This window comes from Microtus pennsylvanicus, chromosome 8, assembly GCF_037038515.1.
Source record: "Microtus pennsylvanicus isolate mMicPen1 chromosome 8, mMicPen1.hap1, whole genome shotgun sequence".
NCBI classification, from domain to species: Eukaryota; Metazoa; Chordata; class Mammalia; order Rodentia; family Cricetidae; genus Microtus; species Microtus pennsylvanicus.
The window spans coordinates 78007577-78029403 of NC_134586.1; the positions used below are offsets into that span (position 1 = coordinate 78007577).

Genomic DNA, 21827 nt, shown 5'->3' on the forward strand with positions numbered 1-21827 from the left:
AAGTAGGTTTCAGTTTGCAGTCTGGCAAGGAGTTTTGTCTTAGGGTACTTTCTTAGTCCTGAATACTGACATGGTATAAAATATATTTTAAGTAGAAAGATAAAAAATTATAAAAGGAGTATTGCAATGCTGTTTTACTTTTTTGTTTATTTGTTTGTTAGTTTCAAGACAGGGTTTCTCTGTGTAACAGCTCTAGCTGTCCTGGAACTAGCTCTGTAGACCAGGCTGGCCTTGAACTCACAGAGATTCACCTGTCTCTGCTCAGAGTGCTAGGATTAAAGAATGCCCTACCACCACCCAGCTTTTTTTTTTTTAATTTTCTTCTTTTTTCTTAATGTGTAGCCCAGGCTAGCTTTGAACTGATGATGCTCTTGCCTTCACCTCTTTTGGCAAATCCTACCAGTGTGCACCGCCACAACCAGCTTACTTTCTTTTATGTATTTTGTTTTAGGTTTGTTTTTTCAAGACAGGGTTTCACTATGTAGCTCTGTCTGTCTTGGAACTCTACTATAGACCAGGCTGGTCTTGAACTCACAGAGATCTGCCTGCCTCTGGCTCTGCCTCCCAAGTGCTATGACTAAAAGTGTGCACCACTATGCCTGGTACAATGCTGTTTTAGTGACTTTTTAACTTAAAGTATGGCTACAAAAAGTCCTATCCCCTCATGACCCTGAATCCATCTGTCTGTTCTCTTGCTTGCTTACCCAGTTAATATTTACCGAGTGTCTACTCTGAACACGTGTTCTAGGAATGGGACAAAGAGCTCCAGCATCAACACAAAGGAAGGAACACAGAATGGGATCGGGCATATGAAACACATAGGCGAGGATTTCTGAATACTTGGGAGGAATACCCCAAACTAACAGGGAAGAGCCTAGTTCTTCAAGAAAGACCAATAAGCAGGTAAGGCCTCAGCTTGGAGCCCAGGAGGAAGAGGGTGAGACCTCTGAGGCATGACTAGTTTCATCTTACATCACAGCAGGCCTTTGTTTCCATGAGTGCTTGCCACATCTGCGGATCTGACCAACTGACAGCAAAAGTATTTCACGTGGGGAACTGTGTTTGTAGTGAACATGTTCAGGCTTTTTTATTGGGGGGGGTCATTATTCCCTAAACAACATAGCATAAAAACATTTATATAGGATTTCTGTTATATTTGACAGTAAAAGTAATCTAAAGATGATTTAAAGTATCCAGAAAGGGGCCAGTGTGGTGTCACATACCTATAACTCTGGTATTTAGGAAGTCAATGCATGAACAGTTTGAGTTCAAGGTCAACCTGAGATATAAAGCAAGGCTCAGTCTCAAAAATCAAAAAAGTACACATGAGCAGTGTATCCAATATATGCAGGTACATACATGCCATCTTATACGAAGAATTGCAGTACCCATGAGGGATTCCCAGTGTGTGTGTGTGCGTGTGTGTGTGTGTGTGTGTGTTTTCTTTTAAGTTAAAGAGACCCAGAGAAACATCTGATTGGATACAGGAATACTACCTAATCTCTTAACAAAGCCATGCCCTCAAATACTGAAGTGTACCTCAGTGTTCTGGAGAAGGAAGGTTTAAAGGAAAGGAAACAAAGCCATGCACACATATGAACACCATCACTGTGCCCTTCACTAGGGGGGATGAAGATGGCAGCATGGCCCCAGAGGATGGAAGTGCAGGAGTGAACAAAGGACAATAGGTGAGATTCTTACCATGGAGGCTCTCCATTTATAAAACACCCAGTAAGAGCCAAAGGATCGGTCCAAATCTCACCCCCAAAAAGCAGCTGTTAGTGGCTATGAGGATCCAAAATCACAGTGTAACGAAGGAAGGAATAAATGAGAAGGCTGCTGTATTTTAACCTTATCCTTCTGAATCAGTTTTGTAATTCTGGCCCCTCTCTTTCAGCCTCTATAGACCAGGCTGTCTTTGACATCACCATATAACTGAGGATGGCCCTGAACCCTGATGGTCCTACCTCACCTCCAAGTGATGAGATAGCAGGCATCCACACCCCTGGCTTATTCGGAATCCTTCTTTGAATACACAAAGGTAGAGAGCTGTAGTGAGATTCCTCCTTAATTATGACTGGAATCTGAGCCTGCATTTGCTAGTAGCAATACCAACAACTTAAACTAGGACAGTGTTGCTGACTTTGTTTTCAAGACTATGAATATATATTCAATTCATTGTTGAAAATTGCTATTTTCTGACTGACTCCCTTTCTCTGACAAATTATCTTCTAAAAATAGTTACTTTCATTTTTAATTGCTTGTTAGTGCAGATACCTGCTAAGGCCAAAGGTTGGATGCCTCGGAGCTAGAATTACAGACAGGTGCGAGTCACCTGATATGGATGGTAGGAACTGAACTAAGGCCCCCTGCAAGAGCAGCAGATGTTCTTTTTGTTGTTGTCGTTCACATAGTATATATGTATTTTGATTATTTGGGAATTTCAAGTAATGTACCCAATCACACTCACTCCCAGTCTTCCCTGGTCCACCCTCTCCTGCCCTTGTGACCTCCCTACCCTGCTCCCCCCCCCCCAAAAAAAAGGAAAGAAGAAAGGAAAAAAACAAAATTAAAGAAACCACAAGTCCATGCTGTGCTGCCCACATACTCAGTGGGACATGGTCAATCTCCCAGTGGCCCAGTTCATGTTCCTAAGCACCGAGCCATCTCTGCGGCCCCTTGGGCACAGTCTTAAGGAGGGAGAGTAGTGATAACAGTAGCGATACTCTGGTACCAACAGAGGTTTTGCTAAGTGTTCATTTAGTAAGTATGGGACGTCAACTCATGGCATCTTAATCATTTTACTCTTTTCTACTATAAAAGCGAGTCCAACTCTAATAAAACTCTCAAAGAATGCAGAAGGAGAACTCTATGCTTGGGATGTGGTAGACCACTCTAGTCCTCCTGCAGGGGGCAAGGATGGCCAGTGTTGTACTGGAAAAGTCACTGTCGTACCAGTTCCCCATAGTGCTTCAAAGTCATGAACACATTTCTTCCCAATACACACCACTTGGACTGATTAGCAAAGAGCCTCCGCACTTCTACACAGAAAGGGGAGAGACAACTAAGGGCTGAGGGTGAGCAGGCCCACTTTAACAGTTCACCTGGACAGTCCTGCAGGCTAGACTGTTCTAAGGCTTGAGTCGGAGCCATGGTTTTACCACAGCAGCTACGGTTTTGTTTTTGAAGGAAAACTTTTCACAGTGCTTGTTTCAAACACTGGATGCTTCCATAGCTCCCTTGCAAAGCCTCCTCTGGGGAGTTTCTAATCAACCACAGCTACTCCGGAGGCTTGAGAGTGAAGCCTCTCTTCCTGGAGGAGTGGTGGACTCTGTCACACCATGGACCCATGGAAGGTGCTTGGTGGCGGGGTGAGGGTGGAAGATGACTCAGAAAGCAGCTCCCCACTGGGTGGTTCTTCTTTTATAAAATGTTCGGGTATCCCCACTGAAAATCTAGATTTAGCTGCACACACAGGGTATGAGGCAGGGCTGAGTCCTGGCATGCTGGTGACCGCCCACACAGCACAGCAGAGGGAAGAGGAAAGGCCTGGAGGCCTGACACTTGGCCCCGCTGCACTTGAACTCAGATGCAGTTTCTGTAGGCTCTGAATTTTACATTGAGAGTCTTCTTTAAATAAAGAATATAAAATTAAAGCATGTTGATGCATACCTGCAATCAGAGGACCTGGAAGGCAGGGGTAGAGGATCATTACAAGTTTGAGGACAGTCTGGTCTACAGAGCAGACACCAAAACTAAACAGTCAAGGAGTCCAACATTGTCAGGTCACATGACCTGAGATTAGACCCATAAACCAGTTAGCTCATGGTGGAGCCTGCTGGTTGAGGAATATGCAGACCAGGGATTCCCATAGGCCTCGTGTTTCTCTAAGGCCATTCAGAGTACACCGAGGAGCTTGGAAAGTCCCACAGGCTCAAGTATAAGGTGGATACTCATTACACATTTGCTAACCAACCATCTAAAGCAGGAGTTCGCCACTGACCCATTCACCGCTTCCCTGCCTAGCCATATTTCACCTTCCATATAAAGGAGGATTATTGCTCAAAAGGCGTTGTCAGGACCAGCACAGGCGTGGTTTTCTTGCTCATCTGATTATTCATTCACCAAAAGTGCACAGGCATGTGTAAGAAAACACAAACTACAAAATTAGCTCAGCCCCAAATAATGCCGCCCTCACTCCACACATTCCCTGTACCTGACAGAGAATGATGGTGCTGGAGCTCCATCTGCTTTGGACTGGCCTGGAGACAGGCTGCGCAAGTGAGTACCTGCTGTGTGAACAGGCACCTTCGTGCTTGGCCCATCTCTGCTCTGATCTGTCTCTCGTCTCTCACACCTTCCTGCCCCGCCATCAGTCCTGGTGAGTATGCATCATCCCATAGTTCCAGGCCCTGCTTCCTCCCCTTTTCCTCCCAAGGGAAGCCACAGTCCCTACTCATCTTGCTTTAGTTGGTACCTGTTCTTTTATTGAAAGAAAGTAAGAAAACATCACAACTTAGAGCAGTCAGCTACACATAGCTGCAAATATATATGTTCCTAATCTTGGTAAATTATATAAATAATTCTCCTAATATGGTAGCAAAATCAACTTCTCAAATTTTAAAAGTAAAATGAGGTCTAAAAAAAAAAAAAACCAGAAAGCTGTTTAATTAGGTCAGTGCAGCTGCTTTTTATATGTACTACCAGCTTCTCAACTGCCAAATCTTTCTCAAACAAAACAGACAGCAGCTTCTTAGACATAAAAGCGTCTCACAGAGAACAGAGCACTCTCCAAATGCTTGTCTCTACAACGGAGATGATACCGTGATGGGAACACAATGGGCATCACAACTGGAATGCCCCGGTGTGCCATGACCGTTCCAAGCATGGAACAGTTTTATTTAATCCTTTCCATGGCACCGGACACTACTGTCCCGTGTAAACCTCACCTAGGAGGAGAAGCCTTACAATCTCAGCACTTTCTACTCATGCTTTAAATGACTAGCAAACTTCACAAAACAGAGATGTTTTTAAAAATAACATTTATTCCTGTGACAGTGAGCAGCATATCGTGGTGCCTGGGTGGAGGTCAAAGGACAATGTTCAAAAACCAGTTTCCGCCTTCTATTGGATTCTGGTGATAAAAATTAAATTATCAATTTTGGCCTTAATCCACTGAGCCATGAATCTAGCCTAAGACCGGTTTTGTTTGTTTGATTTTTCTTTTTTTTTTCTAAACTACATACATAATTTACACTACTCTCAAATTCCTGTTTGATTTAAAGAAACAATCTGGTGAAGTGGGCTACTTTAAAAATGACTTTAAAGGTTTTCAAAATTGACTTACTAGCCACATGCCAATAATACTACAAACTGCTTGCTGAACACTGGTTACTGACTACAGAGATGGCGACTACACTAAGCTCAGAAGGGCAGCACTTCTTTTAGTGGAGAGATTGTATTTTATGCACTTATCTCACTGACAGATGAAGCAACTGACTCAACAAGGACAAGTCACTGTTCATGTGTCTCAGTAACCAAAGACAACAGAAATTCATGACCTCTTAGTCTGGCATCCCCTTCCCTGCTTCAAAGGTACATTGTGTGAAGGTTTGGATGAGAGCAGATCCCCAAGACCATATATTCAAATACCTGGTCTCCATTTGATGGCAGTTTGGGGAGGATTGGGAAGTGCAGCCTTCTTGGAGGACATGTGCCGCAGGGGCAGGCTCTGAGGCTCTGAAAGGCAGCATTAAGTTGGCACTCACTGTCTCCGGCTGCGGGCTGGAGCTCCCCGAGGCTGCCCCAGTCTCCGGCTGCCTGCTACCCCTTCTCCGCCATCACAGACTGTTAACACTCTGGACTGTACACCCGAAATCAACTCTTCTTTCAATAAGCTGCATGGGTCATGGTGCTTTAACACGGCATTAGAAAAGTAGGGAGAGCAAAGTACGAGAGCACGGATAAACTCTTGTGGGAATTGTGTCTACAATAAACAGCCTGTTTCAGCTAAGAGTTGTGATATTTCACGTCTGTACCCAGGTCTTCAAATAGTCATGTGGAAACCAACACAGGCTTTCAGGCTAAGAGAAGAAGGGAAGCAGTCCAGGAGGACTTCAGTTCTTCTTTCTGGGCTCCTGACTCCCAGATTCAGCTCAGCTGACTCCTGACTCCCAGAATCAGCTTGGGGGGGATCTTTGGGAAGGATGCGGAGAACTATATCCCGTGTCAGCTTTGTCAACAGCCAGTGAATACAACATGATTCACACATAGAATGTCATACTGTTCAGCCTTATGGAAGGAATTCATTCACAATGCATTTAATAGAGTGTTAGACCACTGTGCCCTAAGTGACTCCAACTTTAGCTGACCTGAAAACCTCAGTGACATATGTCAGTTACTGGACTGAGCTGCTCCCTTCCTTGTAGGAGGGACCGCTAAACTGTGTTCCCAGTTCTGAGGAGAATCCAGCAGCAGGCTCACAGACTCAAGGCTGAGTTCCCAGTGCTTCAGCTAGAGGACAGAGAAACTGCAGCTCACTCAAGAACAGTATGTGGAGAGATGAAGGAGACCCCTGGGAAAAGGAACGAGAACAGGGGAAAGTAATCTGGGGCGAGTATGAACAGAGCATAATCCGTGTATGAAAGATACAATGAACGCCACTACTTTGTAAGCTGATGATAAAGAGAGGGAGAGCTATTTCTGCAGTGACAAAAGGATCTCCTTTCCAGTGAAGAGGTGGAATATTCCACAAGGCTTGATTCTGTGGAACAGATAAGCGCTGCACAGAGCTCTCATCAAAACACCCTCATGATTTGCAGCAAATCACATCTCTGATCAGGAGAAACTACGCCAAGGTGCTGAGCATGAGAAATGGTGACAGCTTTCAACAGGAACATTAGTTCACTGCAGGGTAGGTCAAGCATATGAGGGCAGTGACACCCACCCAGGGGCATCTGTCAAAAGCTTCTATGTGGTCACTGAGAACACGGTGTCTGACCCGACCCTTACCTCGGAACCCTCCTGCACAAATAAGGCACCACACACACACACACACACACACCCCTTGCTCCTGACTCTTCTACCTTGAAAGGCAGAATGGAGCAAAAGGCCCCTTTTAGGCTTCCAGAGCGGGGTTTCCTGCCCTGAATCAGGAGCTGAGTTAATATAACAAGACACGATAGTGGAAGTTTCCACTGAGGCATCAAGATGCAACAGATAAGAAATTCCAAGGGAAGGGGCGGACAGACCATAACATGGAAATTTCTAAGAAGTCAATCTAGCCAGTTCTAGGGGCCATAACAAGGGCATAAACAGAACAGGGCAGTGGAAAAGACAATACTGTTGGAGGAAGAGTCCTTGAAAATGTTCCAGTTTCTACCACCCCAAAGCAGTGTGGACAAGGTTGGTCTTTTGATTCAAGTTCAGAGAGGCAGGTTTTAAAGGCAGCTTCAGCCAGAATCCCAGGACGAGGGTGTAACATCTACCCAAGGGAACCAAATGTGAGTGGGGTTGTTCAAAATGTCAGAGTAAATGGCTTTGTCCCCTGCTCAACACAAGTCAGGGAACACAAAGAACTTGAGCACTAGAGGGCAGTCTGGGTGTCCCCTACAGCAGATGAATGAAGGGACTGGAAAGCAGAAGCTGTGGAGGAGGAGGATGCAGGATCCTGGGAGGTACAGAGGTTCCCTGGGGAGTCCTGGACAAAGTCACATAAGAAATCAATAAGGAGATCACCTTTCTCCACCAGCCTGCTGTAGTATGGCTTCTTTTCCCCCACCAGGCATAACATGTTCAGCTCATGCATGCCATCTTGGAGTAGACTATTCTTGGGGAGGTACCAAGAACCACTAATCAACAAAGCAAAACAGTGGTAGCTAGGCCCATACTACTGGTAATACAGCTACTGACTGTGCCGTAGTAGAATCAGGAGGTCACAAGATCAACAAAGCAAAACAGTGGTAGCTGGGCCCATGCTACTGGTAATACAGCTCCTGACTGCCGTAGTAGAATCAGGAGGTCACAAGATCCTCTTTCTGGTTTCCCACAGTCCTACCAAGGATCTTGAGAGATGCTGGAGTATACAGGAAGTGGAAAGTTGTCTGAAAGAGGGGCTCTGGGAAGCAGTTATTTATGATGAGGTGGGAATTTTCGCTGATGCAGCTGTTTGGGCTCACCTGCTGTCAAGATTCTGCTCTGCACTGTGTACCCACACTGTGTGAATTCAGATGGACTTTGTTGTATTAGGCAGAGACTGGGTTGCATTAGGCAGCGTTCACTCTATTTTGAGGACAGAAGATGACTCTTACTTGAGTGTGCACAAGAGTAGCACTATGTGGCCAACAGCACCTACTGATAACCAACTTACTCCTGGGAGTAGAGGAGGTACCACCTATAAATCTATCAGAGTAAATGGAGACTACAGGCATCCATGGGCATGCTAAAATCCTATCGGGGGAAAAAACACAAGCCCAAAGACTTAACAGACACACAAGACAGACCAAAGAAAGAAATCCCCAACCTGGACAACATAGATGGATACTTAGCAGTGTTAGTAACAATAACCCCAGTGACTTGTAAAGCTGACACCTGATGCGTGCATCAAGGCCCAGAGGCAGCGACTCCAAACAGTCGATTCAGCTTGACTTGGGCCCCACTTCCATCACAACCTTCTTCCACTGCCACCTGCTCATGATCCTGTGAGGCTGTCTGGCCTTGGTCCTTTACAGTGGTAGCTTCTGACACTCAAACTGCTGCTGCTGCAGCTTCTCTGCATCTTGCTTTGGTTATTTTATCAACAGATGCTTGTGTATTCCTATCAGTTTCCAAAGCTCCTTACACTCCCTGCCTCTTTAATCTTCTGTAGTCACTCTATAACCTACAAATTTGCATGTGCAGAGAGATATTTACCGTGTGATATGTAGTGTGTGATCTGAGAATTAGTATTAGTAGTAATTAAGACTGGAATTAAACATTCAGTTTGCCTCATCGAAACCAACATACCCTGTGAATGTATTATTATTCAAGAAATCTTGTCACTGTAGAAAGACACAAATGTGTTGTCTGTTTCTGACACAGGACATTCAGGATAAACATGCCCTGAAAGCAGTACCTCCCTTGTGTTTTGTAAATAAGCCCAATAAACTCACGAATTTGCCAACTTGGATTCTGATGGAATTATATTTTGTTTGTTATTCCCAGGAAAAGTTAACACAACACAGTCCTTAGGTTCAGGCCAACTGTGACAATACTGTGTTCTTCCTCCTATGGCACCCAGAGAGACCGTAAGCCATGCATGTAGAAGAGCAGGTGGCCTTTCCTAGAGAGTACTAAAATTTTCTAAATGAATGAGTACATGTCTCTATTTATGTGCGTGCGTGCACACACGTGTGTGTCCATATGTGTTAGGGGTGAGGTATGAACCTCACCTAGCCCCTTTAACAATTCCATAAGGCAGGCATGGACAATCTGACCAATAAGGAAACTGGCTCAGAGGCAAGTAGCTTGCCCAGAATCACACACGAAAGCAAGCAGAGTACTCAGATCATGCACCGGACCAAGTCTGAGAGCTAAGCCTAAACTGTTTTATTCTCTCAGCTGAGCAGGTTTGTGTAGAATGTATGTCTAGAGCAGATTGTGAAAGCAATGGACCACACGATTTTAGCCGTGTCTTCCATCATTGGGATTCTGATCCTATCACCTGTGGGTGGGAAGGTGGAGAAGGGGCCTACAGGAGCAAACAAGGGAGAGAGAAAAGAATCAGTGTCCTGTGCCTCTGGAGTGGCAGCAGGATGTACTGGGACAGATTTAAGGTTCCCAGAATTAGTCATGTGCGTAAGTATGCAGTTCAGATAATGAACGTAAACTATTTAGTGGAACCCGGCATTAGGTAAATGGCAGTCATGACTGTCAAAACTTTGTAAAGCTGGAAAATCTCAATATATAATTTAAGGCAGAATGCTCAGCCACTGACATCACCGTCTGTTCCACAAGCAGTCATGTTTACAATGGACACTAAATTTTGATAGGTGAGCCAACAGCAGAGACTAATGCCAGAGACTAAACTAGCCAAATCTAAAACAGCCACAGTTAAGTCAAACAATGGTTTATCAGCTGGGCCCAATGCGAGAGTAATGGAACACACCCTCACGCATAGAAGTTGGCAGTCATTACAGAAGGTCTGCAGAGCCACTGAAGCTCAACCACTGCCTCCAGGTACCAACTACTCTATGGTTCCTTGGGATGCCAAAATGATATCTAACCCTCTAGTGAGGCCACCCATCTTGTCTTTGCCTATGCTTACTGCTGGTAGCCAAGATCATGACATCAAACTTGAAGCTAGCAGCAGTGCCACCAAGGTTACAGCTAAAATTTTTAACTTTTTGAGTTTGATTCTAAATTAGTAAGTTTCTAAATCGGACCAGTGTTTAGAGATTTTTGTCTGCCTGGTATCTTCGTTCCCTGTTGGGAAAAACTCTTATAAAAATTCCCTCATAGGGAACCCACTACATTTGGTATTGGTAGATTTGCCTTTGGTCATGGGACACATGAACAGTGTGTTCAAAGAGATACTGCTTGCGGTCTACTCCCCACTTTTAATCATGCCAATTCCAATAGGCCATCCAGAGAAGGCCAGTCAAAATACCAAGGTACTACTATTAGAACCATGGCCGAAGAGTTACTCTTGTAACTTGTTCCGCTGCGGGAACAGTGCTGGTGCTGGTGGAGGAAGGTCATTGGTTAAGTAATAAAGAAACTGCTTGGCCTCATAGGTTAAAACATAGGTGGGAGGAATAAACAGAACAGAATACTGGGAGGAAGAGGAAGTGAGCTCAGACTCAAAGCTCTGCTCTCCGGAGCAGAGACGCCATGCTCCCTACTCCTGGGCAGGCACACGCAACGAAGCTCTGACCCAGGATGCTAGAATCTCCCTGGTAAGCCACCTCGTGGGCTACACAGATGATTAGAAATGGGCTAGTCCAGGTGCGAGAATTAGCCTAGAAGAGGCTAGATAGAAATGGGCCAAGCAGTGTTTAAAAGAATACAGTTTGTGTGTTATTTCGGAGCATAAGCTAGCCAGGCGGCCAGGGTGCTGGGGACGCAGCCCCGCTGCTCCTATTACAACACTGGTGCTGGTGGCTACGCCTGCCACCATGATACAGCTATGGAGCGTGATACCCGGATGAGGATGAAGCTGATGGAGGTAAGGTGGCAGGAGAACAGGAGAGAGAGCATGTACGGTTGGATTCATGCTCTGGGAGTTCCTCGACACAGCTGTGCCGAAAGCTCACACAGGACAAACATGCTAGTCACAGAAGTCAGTGACCTGTGTAAGTTGGAGTTCTGCTGATTATGAGAAGAGTAACTGTAACCGATAAACCTTATTGAAGGGAAAATAAAGTCCCAAAGTAAATTTCCTTCCACGAGTAGATCAGTCCCTGTGGAATTAGGGGCCCCTTTGTGATACTAATCCTGACTGAAGTACAATCACTTCTCTGAATGAAATTCTTACAGAATGTCTAGCTGTCAATGATCAGTAACTTTAACATCACACCTTTGCCAGAGATAGGTACATCGATGCAGTATTTTGAAGGATATAAAAGAAAATGCGCAAAAAACTCACCAATACAAAGAAAAAAATTAAAAATGGTCCACGTGAGAGCAGGAGGTGGTGGCCACACCTACAACTGCACTCTGGCATGTGTGGGCTGAAGCAGTATTTCTGAGTCCCAGTTCAGCTAGGGCTACACAGTGGGAGCCTGTCTCAAGAGAAAGATGGCTCTGCACATAGCTGCGAATGTTCCAGGCAACGTGTGTGGAAGCAGACAACACAGTGCCTGGCACACAGGTACCACCCAGTGAACAGCAGACCCTCCCTCCCTTCTACCGCTGACCCTGTTAGGAAACCATTCACTCCCGCCATTTCCACCCACTTCCCACTGTCTGTCCCTCTACTACTACTCTGTAGGTGACCTCCCTCTTCAACTACTGAGTAGTCAGAGGTCCATAAGCAGCTAATGTCTTTCAGTTCTACTTTACGGTCTACACAGTGTTTTTACACACAATCCTTATTTTTTTATTTTTTCCCCATTTCCAGTAAGCTTTGAGTTAAGCAGCACCCCCACTTTCCAGAGAGGGTGACTGCAGCTCGGAGAGGTGGCTTTTGTAAGGGAACGGCCAGAGCTGCGCCGAAGCCCAAGCTTCACCCAAGTGTCTCGTTCTTGCACTGACCAGCAGCTGCCAGTTGTGAAGCGTCACTTGTGGTCTTCCCCAGCCTGATGAATGAAAGCAACATGAACCTAGTGTGACTCCGATAACCTGGGATGCAGGGTGGTGTGAACGAGTGCTTGGCTGGGCTGTTTTCTGGTTAATTAAGCATCTGTTGTACTTTCTGCTTGCGCTGTTAGACTACACGGAAGACATATGGAAATTCCTGCTTTCTGGTTAACTAAGCATCTGTTGTATTTTCTGCTTGTGCTGTTGGACTACATGGAAGACATATGGAAATTACTGCTTTCAAAAAACTAAGAAAGCACCAGAAAGGGTAGAGGAGGCAGGGTAAAGAAAAGAGGGCACTACTTGGCTTGGGAGGAGGTTGGAGCGGGTGAGATCACACAGATGGCTAAAATAAGGCAGGATTCAACTGACCCTCAAAAAATAAAGCAAACCAAAACTATACACACACAACAACACAACACAAGGAAAATAAAGGCTCTTAAGGTGGAAAAGGGGGAAGCAGAATGAAACAAGATACCTTACGTGATGGTGAACAGATTAGCCTAACAAAGTTAAAAGGCATAGGGGCTAGGGAAATGGCTCAGTAGATAAAATGCTTGCTGTGCAAACCTGATGACCTCTAGTCAGTCTTCAGCAACCATGTCAAACGCCACTGCAGCAGCTTGTGCTTGTATCCCAATGCTAGAGATGCAGGGATAGTCAGGCCCCTGGGCTAGCTGACCAGCGAGGCTAGCCTAACTGTCCACCTACAAGTCCCAGTGAGGAAAACAAACAAACAAACAAACAAACAAAACACAAGGGTCAACGGCGCCTGAGGACTCACACCCATGGCTGACCTCTGGCTTGGACACAGAAACCACACACAAAGAAAAAAAGATTAGTAAGAAGTGAGCAAGAGAGGATGGGCTTAGGTCATGGGAATATAGAAACCAGAGAAAGATGCCTGGGCCGCTGTGATGGGGAGGGGAAGAAATGTTTTGTGCTCAGAGCAGGGACATCCTGAAGGACAGCTAATGTGGCACCAATCCACGGTTCAGGCATTATAAACACTTCAGCCAATACCCACGTGACTGCCAGAAACAAAGCCCCATTCACCTGGACTTTACTCATGAATAAATAGTCTCAGTTCGAACCAAACCGGAAGAGTCATATAACTGAGCTGAGCCCCAAACACGCCCCAACCCCCCCACAGAACTTGCAGATACATAAACAACTGCTATTTGAGGAGTAAATTTGGGGCGGCTTATTATAGAGCAAATGCTAACACCACAAACAGAATACAGCTGCAAGACCAGGAAGTGATACCAGATTAGTCCTCAGACGTTCACTTAAGAGAATCATTTCTACCCCTGAGGTACTGTCAGTACAACAGTCAGGCACACTAGGGTGAGACGGGAAAGAATACAAAGCACTAAGATGACCTGGGGCTGGAGAGACGGCTTCATGGTTAAGAGCACTGGCTGCTCTTGCAAGGGTCTGAGGACCCAGCTCAGTCCTCACAACCATCAGCAACTACAGTTCCAGAAGACACATGCCCTCTTCTGGCCTCTGCAGCTGCCCTCATGTGCACTTACCTCCCCTTAGACACACATGCACACATACAATGAAAAACTATAAAAAGATATTAAAGAGATACAGCCCAGTGTGTGCGGCTGTGCACCCACTTTCACGACAATATACTTCAAGGCAAATTCCTCAGCCAAGGAACAGCTTGTTGTTTACGATACTATATGAAACAAGAACATCAGCACGGTCCTGGAAACGGTTTCATTATACAGAGGTTTTTATTTTAATAGCTAGCATCTGGCATGCAGTCACAGATCTACGTCTTGCCTCAATTCTCAGCCAAAAACAAAACAAAAAGACTTTTTTAAAGCATGGAAAATATATAAATCATTTAGAGAAAAAAAAAAGAAAACAAATATTTAGCCATGTTTAGGGATGCATTTGACTTAAAGTGTGTCTAGCATTTCAAAAGGAACTTCACGCAGTCACTTTGTGAATGAATGAGACCTTACCAACAAGGCTTTGTGTAGTCCAATGTCTCCAGGTTTAAAGGGGGGTGGTGAATCTGAAAGAGAATTAAACAGACATTCCGGCAGTGAATCATATGTGCAAATGATCTGCTTTTATCCCAAGTGACTGTAATGCTAAGTATTTCTTCTTCCAGTTAAAGATTAATGGAGCTTGTTTCTGGCTCCTACTAGAGGAGGGAGTGATTTTTTGCCTACATACTTCAACTTCTTGACTAGAAGGCATTCCCTCCTCTGCTTCGGAGTGGCTGGAGGCCGAGGCCAGCATAGCTATAAATGGTAGTGTTTTCATCGAAACTCTCCAAGTGAGCAGAAGCCTCCTCAGTTGTCACTCCTGCCCTGGTCCCACAACCCCCTTATGCTAGGCTTAACACACTTGACGGACGCTAGAAGGGATGTGCCAGGCTTCTAATGAACATTAAATAACAAAATTTTGATTTACTGATAATGGCAAGCCCCAGGAGAAAAATAATACAAGCTACATGAAAAGTAAAAAGAAATGGGCAGAAGTTTTTACAAAAGGTTTAAATGATTAAAAATACTATTGCAACATAAAGTCCACATAAAAATTAAATACTTTACATTTCTTCAGTTAAGTAAACTTTATTTTGTATATTTGAAGTTATAGATGACATCATTTGACAATTATATAAACAGAGAACATGGTCCCCACAGCAGCGCTGATTAACCTGTTACCCCATAGTTACTTCGCAATAAGAACAGCTCAAATCCTTCCTACAAATTACTCATCTGAGTCTGTGTTTACAGCTCCTACTTCCTCACCTTACATCTGCTTCTTTGTGCCCTTCGACTTGCAGCTGTTCAATCCTCCCCTGCTCTATTTTCAAAATTAAATCGTCAAGATCCAGTGCCTCTAAGCTCAGAAAAGGTACAACGTGAGTCCATGAGAGCCAGTGGTTGCACACAGAACACAACAGATTGAGAGAGATATTCTTGGCTTTCAGTGAAACCCAGGCAAATCTACTGAAATTGAATGTGTGAGTGTGTGTGTGTGTGTGTATAATGTATGGATGTATGCGTGCAAATGCATGCATATATGTGTATTATGCAAAGGAATGCACACCTATGCATACATGTGTTGAGATTAGCGGTTGATGTGAGATGTCTTTCTCTATTGTTCTCTATTCATTAATTATTTTCTGTATATGAATGTTTTTACTATGTTTCGATATGTGCACCACTGCCTTCTCTTCAGGAGCAGCAAATGCTCTTTAACCTCTGGGCCACTTCTCCAGCTTCTTCACCATACTTTTTGAAATAAGCTCTCTTACCAAATCTTAAGCTGACCCTTTCAGCTAGACTGTCTGGCCAGCGAGCCCCTGGGATCTGCTTATCTCTGCCCTACAAAACTAGGGTAACAGACTATACTAAGTTTTTATGTGGTGCTGGCAACTGGAATTCAGGTCCTCAAGCTTATGCAGCCAAGACTTTTATCCAGGGACATTTCTCCAGCTGCCAAAATAGAGCCAGCAGCCACTATTTCCTTCTAGAAATAATCCACCACTACCTCATTTCAGTAGAAATATTTGCAGCAAATATTACAGAGCAACATTCAGGGGCCTGCAGGACCTGCCCTTGCTCATTTTACCTCAACTAATCCTCAAGGTGACTTTACGTGGTAAGAATGTCACGGGGCACTGAAGCTTACCCAAGGCTTGAAGAGGGTGGCAGGGTCTGCCTCCAGAGTCCATGCTTGTAGCAAGTCACTCTCAATTAAATCTGAACATCTCAAAATAAAATATACCTTTCATTTTTAATAACAACCACCAACTATCAAAATCAGTTCTCATGATAAAATAACAGCAATGGCAAATGGGAGTTACTTTATGCTTGAAAATTAAAAACAATTTGAAACATGAAAACCACAAGCAGGCCTGGAATCAAGTAGAGTGCAATGAGTTTGGCATTTGTTTTGGTGAGGGGGGAGGAGAAAGAGGAGGAGGAGGGAGGAAGTGAGGGAGGGAATGGAGGAGATCATATGAGATCTACAGAACACTTTGTCATCAGTCTCAAGGTCCATCACTTCCATCCTTCTCCAAGAAATCACAACTATGTATCTATGCAGCTGTTTTACCAATAGCAGAGAGTTAAGGCAGAAAAAAAATACATCTTTTATTAATGCATGGGCAGAAATCACATGCAGTGAAGAAACTTAGATCCACAGGATGAATCGGCTAGCTCACCCATGACACTGCAGAACCTGCAGGCTAAGGCTGCACCAGAGTCACACACTGGGCCCCAAATCTGCAAGAAGACTCACCCAACCTCCCACTTGTCTCATTCCTCCCATTCCCCATGGGCATGCTATACTTGTCACATAGACCTCCCTGCCAACAAACCCAGCACTAACTGTGGTTACCACCGCAGTAGCATTTGTTCACTTCAGCTGATCTGAGCACAGAAACAGCACATAGAGTAAGAGCTGATCTTTCGGGAGCCAGGTACCAATGCACCACAAGATTCTTTAATACTGTTAGTAATTCTAAGTCACCCTTTATCGTCCCATGTAGCAGGTAGTAAACAAGCACAAATAAGCCTAATGTCACAGGGCTTGTAGGTTAACAGCATCAGGTGGTAAAGTCAGACAATCTGCTCCCAGATTGTAGTAAGAAGGACAAAGTTTGTTCTCAGGATTAGGGACATCATTTAAGGGTTGATTATAATTGGTATAAAGTTGGCAGTTGGGAGCAAAATTTTGTAGACTTAGGGATCTCTTTGAAAAAAAAAGGGAGGGAATTGGATGGGATAATAGATTAGTGTGAACTTACACTAATAATAGTAAGTAATTGAGTGAATGCTTCTGAGCTATTATTTATAGGCAATTTACATTAGTATAGATTCTTGTATATTGATACAAACTTAAATTATATTGAATATGTTCCTATTTTCATCCACCATATTTGTATACCTACACAAAGTTATTTTGTCATATTGTATGCATGCATGCTTCTACCTCTGCTTAAAACATTTTTGTATATTGATACAATTTTAGGATATATTTATCATATTGCAATATACATTTCTACCTCTAATATAGATATTTATACATTCCTTACATTTTGAGATCATTGTCCTCATTTGTTACACCGTTGTTTACTGTATAATCTTTTTAATATGAAGTCTTAGTCTTTAAGTTATATAGGTATTAAGAATTATAGATCAGTAGTCATCTATATCTGTCATAGTTACACTTAGACTAATCAGGTTCTTTAGATACCTAGAGATTGTATTCTGCATAGATAGGTAATCTTCAACCACTTCAAAGAACTGTAAAATATGGCATTTAAATAATGTAGGGCTCTGTTGATATGAGACACAATTGCTCTTGACAGCACTAATCTATTCCCTAAAGACACCAAAGACACTCCACTTGGAGCCTGTTTTCTTCTTGGCGAAATTGGCCTTTGGGCAAGGAACTGCCCATGTCTCAACCACTGACAAGGTACATGGTATCAGGAAATGGATAAGCAAGACACAAGGAAAAAGACTGACTGTCAAATCTTGCCAAGACAGGGTAAGACAGTTTTGAAAATTTTCCTGCTTCTGGAAATGGTCTGTCAGTTACGCTAGGCCTTAGCCAAAGTTGGTTGTTTCAACATAGCAAATGAGACTTTGGGTGACTGCCCAAGTAGCCAGTTGTCTCTGTCATTTGTTGTACATTTTTGGAAGTTGCTTGATTGCACTTCCTTCTTACTCAAGTAATATTATTTCCCTTCTTGGATCTTCGATGGGGTTGAAGACTAGATAGTTGTAGTTACTTTCCTCTCATGACTTGGCTAAGTTATTTACTATACAAGACTTAAACTCATTAGGATAGGATAATTATTGAAACGTTTATCACATGTTTCTTGCTTGATATATTTGTTCTTATTGTATATAATTTTGTATTATGTTTAGAACTCTCTTGTTTAAACAAAAAGGGGAGGTGCTGTAGGAATTCCTATAGCCAGTAGCCTTTAAGTTACCCACCCACTTGGGCGTGGCCTCTTTTTTGGCTGCGGGATTCAGTTGCTGTTCTCCGTTTCAGCAGAAGATATTAATTTGTGAGTCTATCCCCTAAATAAATAACCCTCAATTAGTCTCAATTCTGAGCTAGTGAGGGATTTCTTTTAAGCGTCCATCGTCACCAGAGTCTCCCTGCGCTCTAACAGCCTCACTGTAGCTCCACCCACGAGGTTCCATGGCCCTCCTCTCACCACCCTTACACCTATTGCCACAGGGAGCTCTTAGGTTTTAGATGGTGATGTGGTGGTCTCCCTAAAGACTTTTATAGGATCCTAGAAGGTTAAGAACCACCTTTATACCACAATTTTGTGTCTCCAAGACCATCATAAGAACGTTCAGTATATGGGCTGGAGAGATGGCTCAGAGGTTAAGAACACTGACTGTTCTTCCAGAGGTCCTGAGTTCAATTCCCAGCAACCACATGGTGGCTCACAGCCATCTATAATGAGATCTGGTGCCCTCTTCTGGCATGCAAGCATACATGGAAGGAATGTTGTATACATAATAAATAAAAGTTCAATATACAGCACTGCAAGGAAGGGACACAGGAACACATTAAAAGTATACAGAGTGACTGGAGAGCTACCTTAACAAAGCATACTTTCCCTTTATCTTTTTATTTCAGCCATTACCTCCTAGCCCTAGTCAGTACGTGAGGGAACATAACAACTAGAGTGTCAATGACTCAAGCATATCTCTAAGAGATCCATCGGTTTGATTCTACTTTGCATATGGTGCATGTGTGTATGCATGTGTCTAGGCCAAAGAGCAGCTTGGTGCTGTGCCTCAGGCACTGTCTACCTATTTTTGAGACAGTCCCTCTCTAACCTAGAACTCTGAATGAGGTTACCCACCAGGGCCTTGCTGTACTCTCTGTGCAACACTTGGATTACTGTGTGTTACTATAGCCAACTTTTGTACATGCATGCTTGTGGCTGACTTCTGTCCTCACTTTATAGACTGAACTATCTCCCTGGCCTACATATGGGTCTTCCGTGGAAAGTATGCCTAAATAGCATACAACGGTTTTAGCTGGAGAAAAGAGACCCAAAATGAAAAGTCTCCTTGCTTGCTAGGAAATGGCCCAGAGTTCTACAGCATCTTTCTAAACTCCTCCTGGATAATCACAGAAAGCAACTTTGTATAAGGACATGGTCCTTCCTCTTCAGGATCAGAGACATGCAAAGACCCCCAGGAGAAGGAGCTTCTTCTAGCTTATCCCAAAGACCGCATCAGTGCATCATTCAAAGACAAACACAGTTAGCTGTGATGCCCATTCGAGGAAGGGACACTATGCACTCCCTGCTCATGTATATGAGTATCAGTGGCATCTGGTACTCGGGACCAAATCATGCATCTCTATTTTGATTTCTGCTATCACAACACTTTACTGGCAGGTGTATAAAGCAAATACTGTGCTGGGCCTAGCTGGAGGCACTAGGGATGCAGCAGAGAATAAGGGAAGTGGTTCTGATGAGATAAATGCTGTTTCCGACCTAAGGCCTGTAGAGGGTAATAATATGCAGACAAAATAAGAAGTCAGTTTCAAGCAAGGGTGGCTATAAACACATTTGACAAGAGCAGAGAATGTCATGTACTGAAGAGGTCAACTTTACCCTCTCTGAGGAGTGGATGGGGGTGGGGTAGGTGGAAGGTGGGGGGAGTGGGAGGAGGGGAAGAAAAGAGAACTGGGATTGGTAGGTAAAATGAGAAAAGATTGCAAATTACAGAAAGAAATGTCAGCAAACATAGCAAGTCTACCAAAATGATTATCATCCTAACCCAGGCTTTTACAAAGTTAATAGTTTAAATAATTTAGACAGAATCTAGATTTTGCTCTATTTTATTTGTTTAGGGGCAGGGTCTCACTATGTAGCTCTGGCTAGTCTAGAACTGGCAGCGAACTTACTGTCTCTGTCTCCCAAGTGCTGGAACTACAGGTGTGCCCCACCACACCTGGCATAAACATCAGTTTCTCACAAGGGTTTCCTCATTCTCTGTGCAGTGGAACCTCTCCACCCCCTGAAGATCTATCAACTGTAATTCACAACACACTGTACTTAAACTGGACGGGAGGGACTTGAGGGTCCACTGTTTCTATGGTTCTATTTCCCTACTGTCTAGTATCTTGCTCTGTGCATAAGAATTTTAACTCAGTGTTTTACAAAGATGGAAAAGAATGTTATACAGTTAAGTGGCAATGGTTAATAGAAAGAGCAGAGTTTAGTTAAAAGGGAAACATTTAAGTGTAGGTTACATTAACTGTATGTTCTTTGCTACATCACAAACCAGCTCCTATAATGAGATAATTCGGAAGTCCCCTCAGGCCCAAAGTCTGCACTAGCTAAACAACACTAAGTTCTATGAAACAGTGTGTCAAGATATTTACAACCTGGCCCCAACCTGTGCCTTTCTGTGAATATATCTATTGTACTTTCATCTGCAATTTGTATCTAACCCGTTCTTCAAAAGTCCAGTGTGTGTGTGTGTGTGTGCATGCGCACATCCCACAAGTACTAAAGTCTTGGTTAGTATTTGGAAAGAACTCACAGAAATAGGAACATCTGTTTCCTAACACAGCAAAATTCATGGGAAGCAATTACCATTAACTGACAAGAAAACAAAAGAATCTGGAACTATCTATGAAAGGAAAACATTTAAAATTCACAACTGAACAGAGCAGAGTCTGTGTGTCATTTCATCTTCAGAACTGAAGGGATGATGTCACATCTCATGAAATATTTGTCACCACAGAATGTATTTAGTCTGTGCACATACAGGTAAAGTCTGCACCCACCGTACACTACAGGCCCTCAGGTTCTACACCCGCCCTTATTGGTATTCATGTCACTTTGGCAGGCTTGGTTGGTTGTGTGCAGGCTTGGTTGGCTGTGTGCATTTTCATAAAATCTACAGTGCTTTATAGGCCAAACTGAAAACCCAACTGAACTGGATCGTAGCCCCTGATGGAGAAGACGAGTCCTTCTGAGAGAAGATCTAGTGTTATCTGCTCTCAAGGAGAAGGGGAAGGAGAACAACAGACACACTGGAGAAGCAGAAGGTTTGTAGCTTGTTGGTTCTCCCGCTATCTGGCTTCTTCTAAGCATATCTGTTATCTCTATATGCCTGGCAGAAAAAATGTTGGGAATATGAGACAGAGCAAACCTCCGAGCCTTCTCCGTGAGAAGCTTCAGTAAATCACATGGATATCCAATTAGGACCCTGTCACATGACAGCAGAGATGGTTTTACTCTTACTGCAGCAAGCACAAGATGCTTTCTAAGGTCAGGAGAGTGCCTGTACCAGTCCACAATGCTCATGGGAAGCTTCTGGGAGGAAACGGTGTGATGAGTGACCAGAGCTAATGAGAAGAGGGAAGGAGTTCTTAGGAACTCCTGGGATTGCAAAGAGATTACCGTGAGGAGTCAGGATGAGAGAGATGTCTTACTACCTAAGAAACACTAGTCAGGCAGAACCTAAATCGAGTGAACCACAGTGCAAACTTCGCAGCAATGGAGTAACCCACAATCT

At 43.8% G+C, this 21827-nt stretch overlaps 1 protein-coding gene across 1 annotated transcript in view; it reads right to left on the reverse strand.

Annotated features, from left to right (window-relative positions):
- Positions 1-21827, reverse strand: part of Gng12 (G protein subunit gamma 12) — a 107771-nt gene that overhangs the window by 47801 nt on the left and 38143 nt on the right. The window contains exon 3 of the mRNA XM_075983926.1: positions 14256-14308. The gene's annotated coding sequence lies outside the window, so the exon portion shown is untranslated. The remainder of the gene's footprint in view (positions 1-14255; positions 14309-21827) is intronic.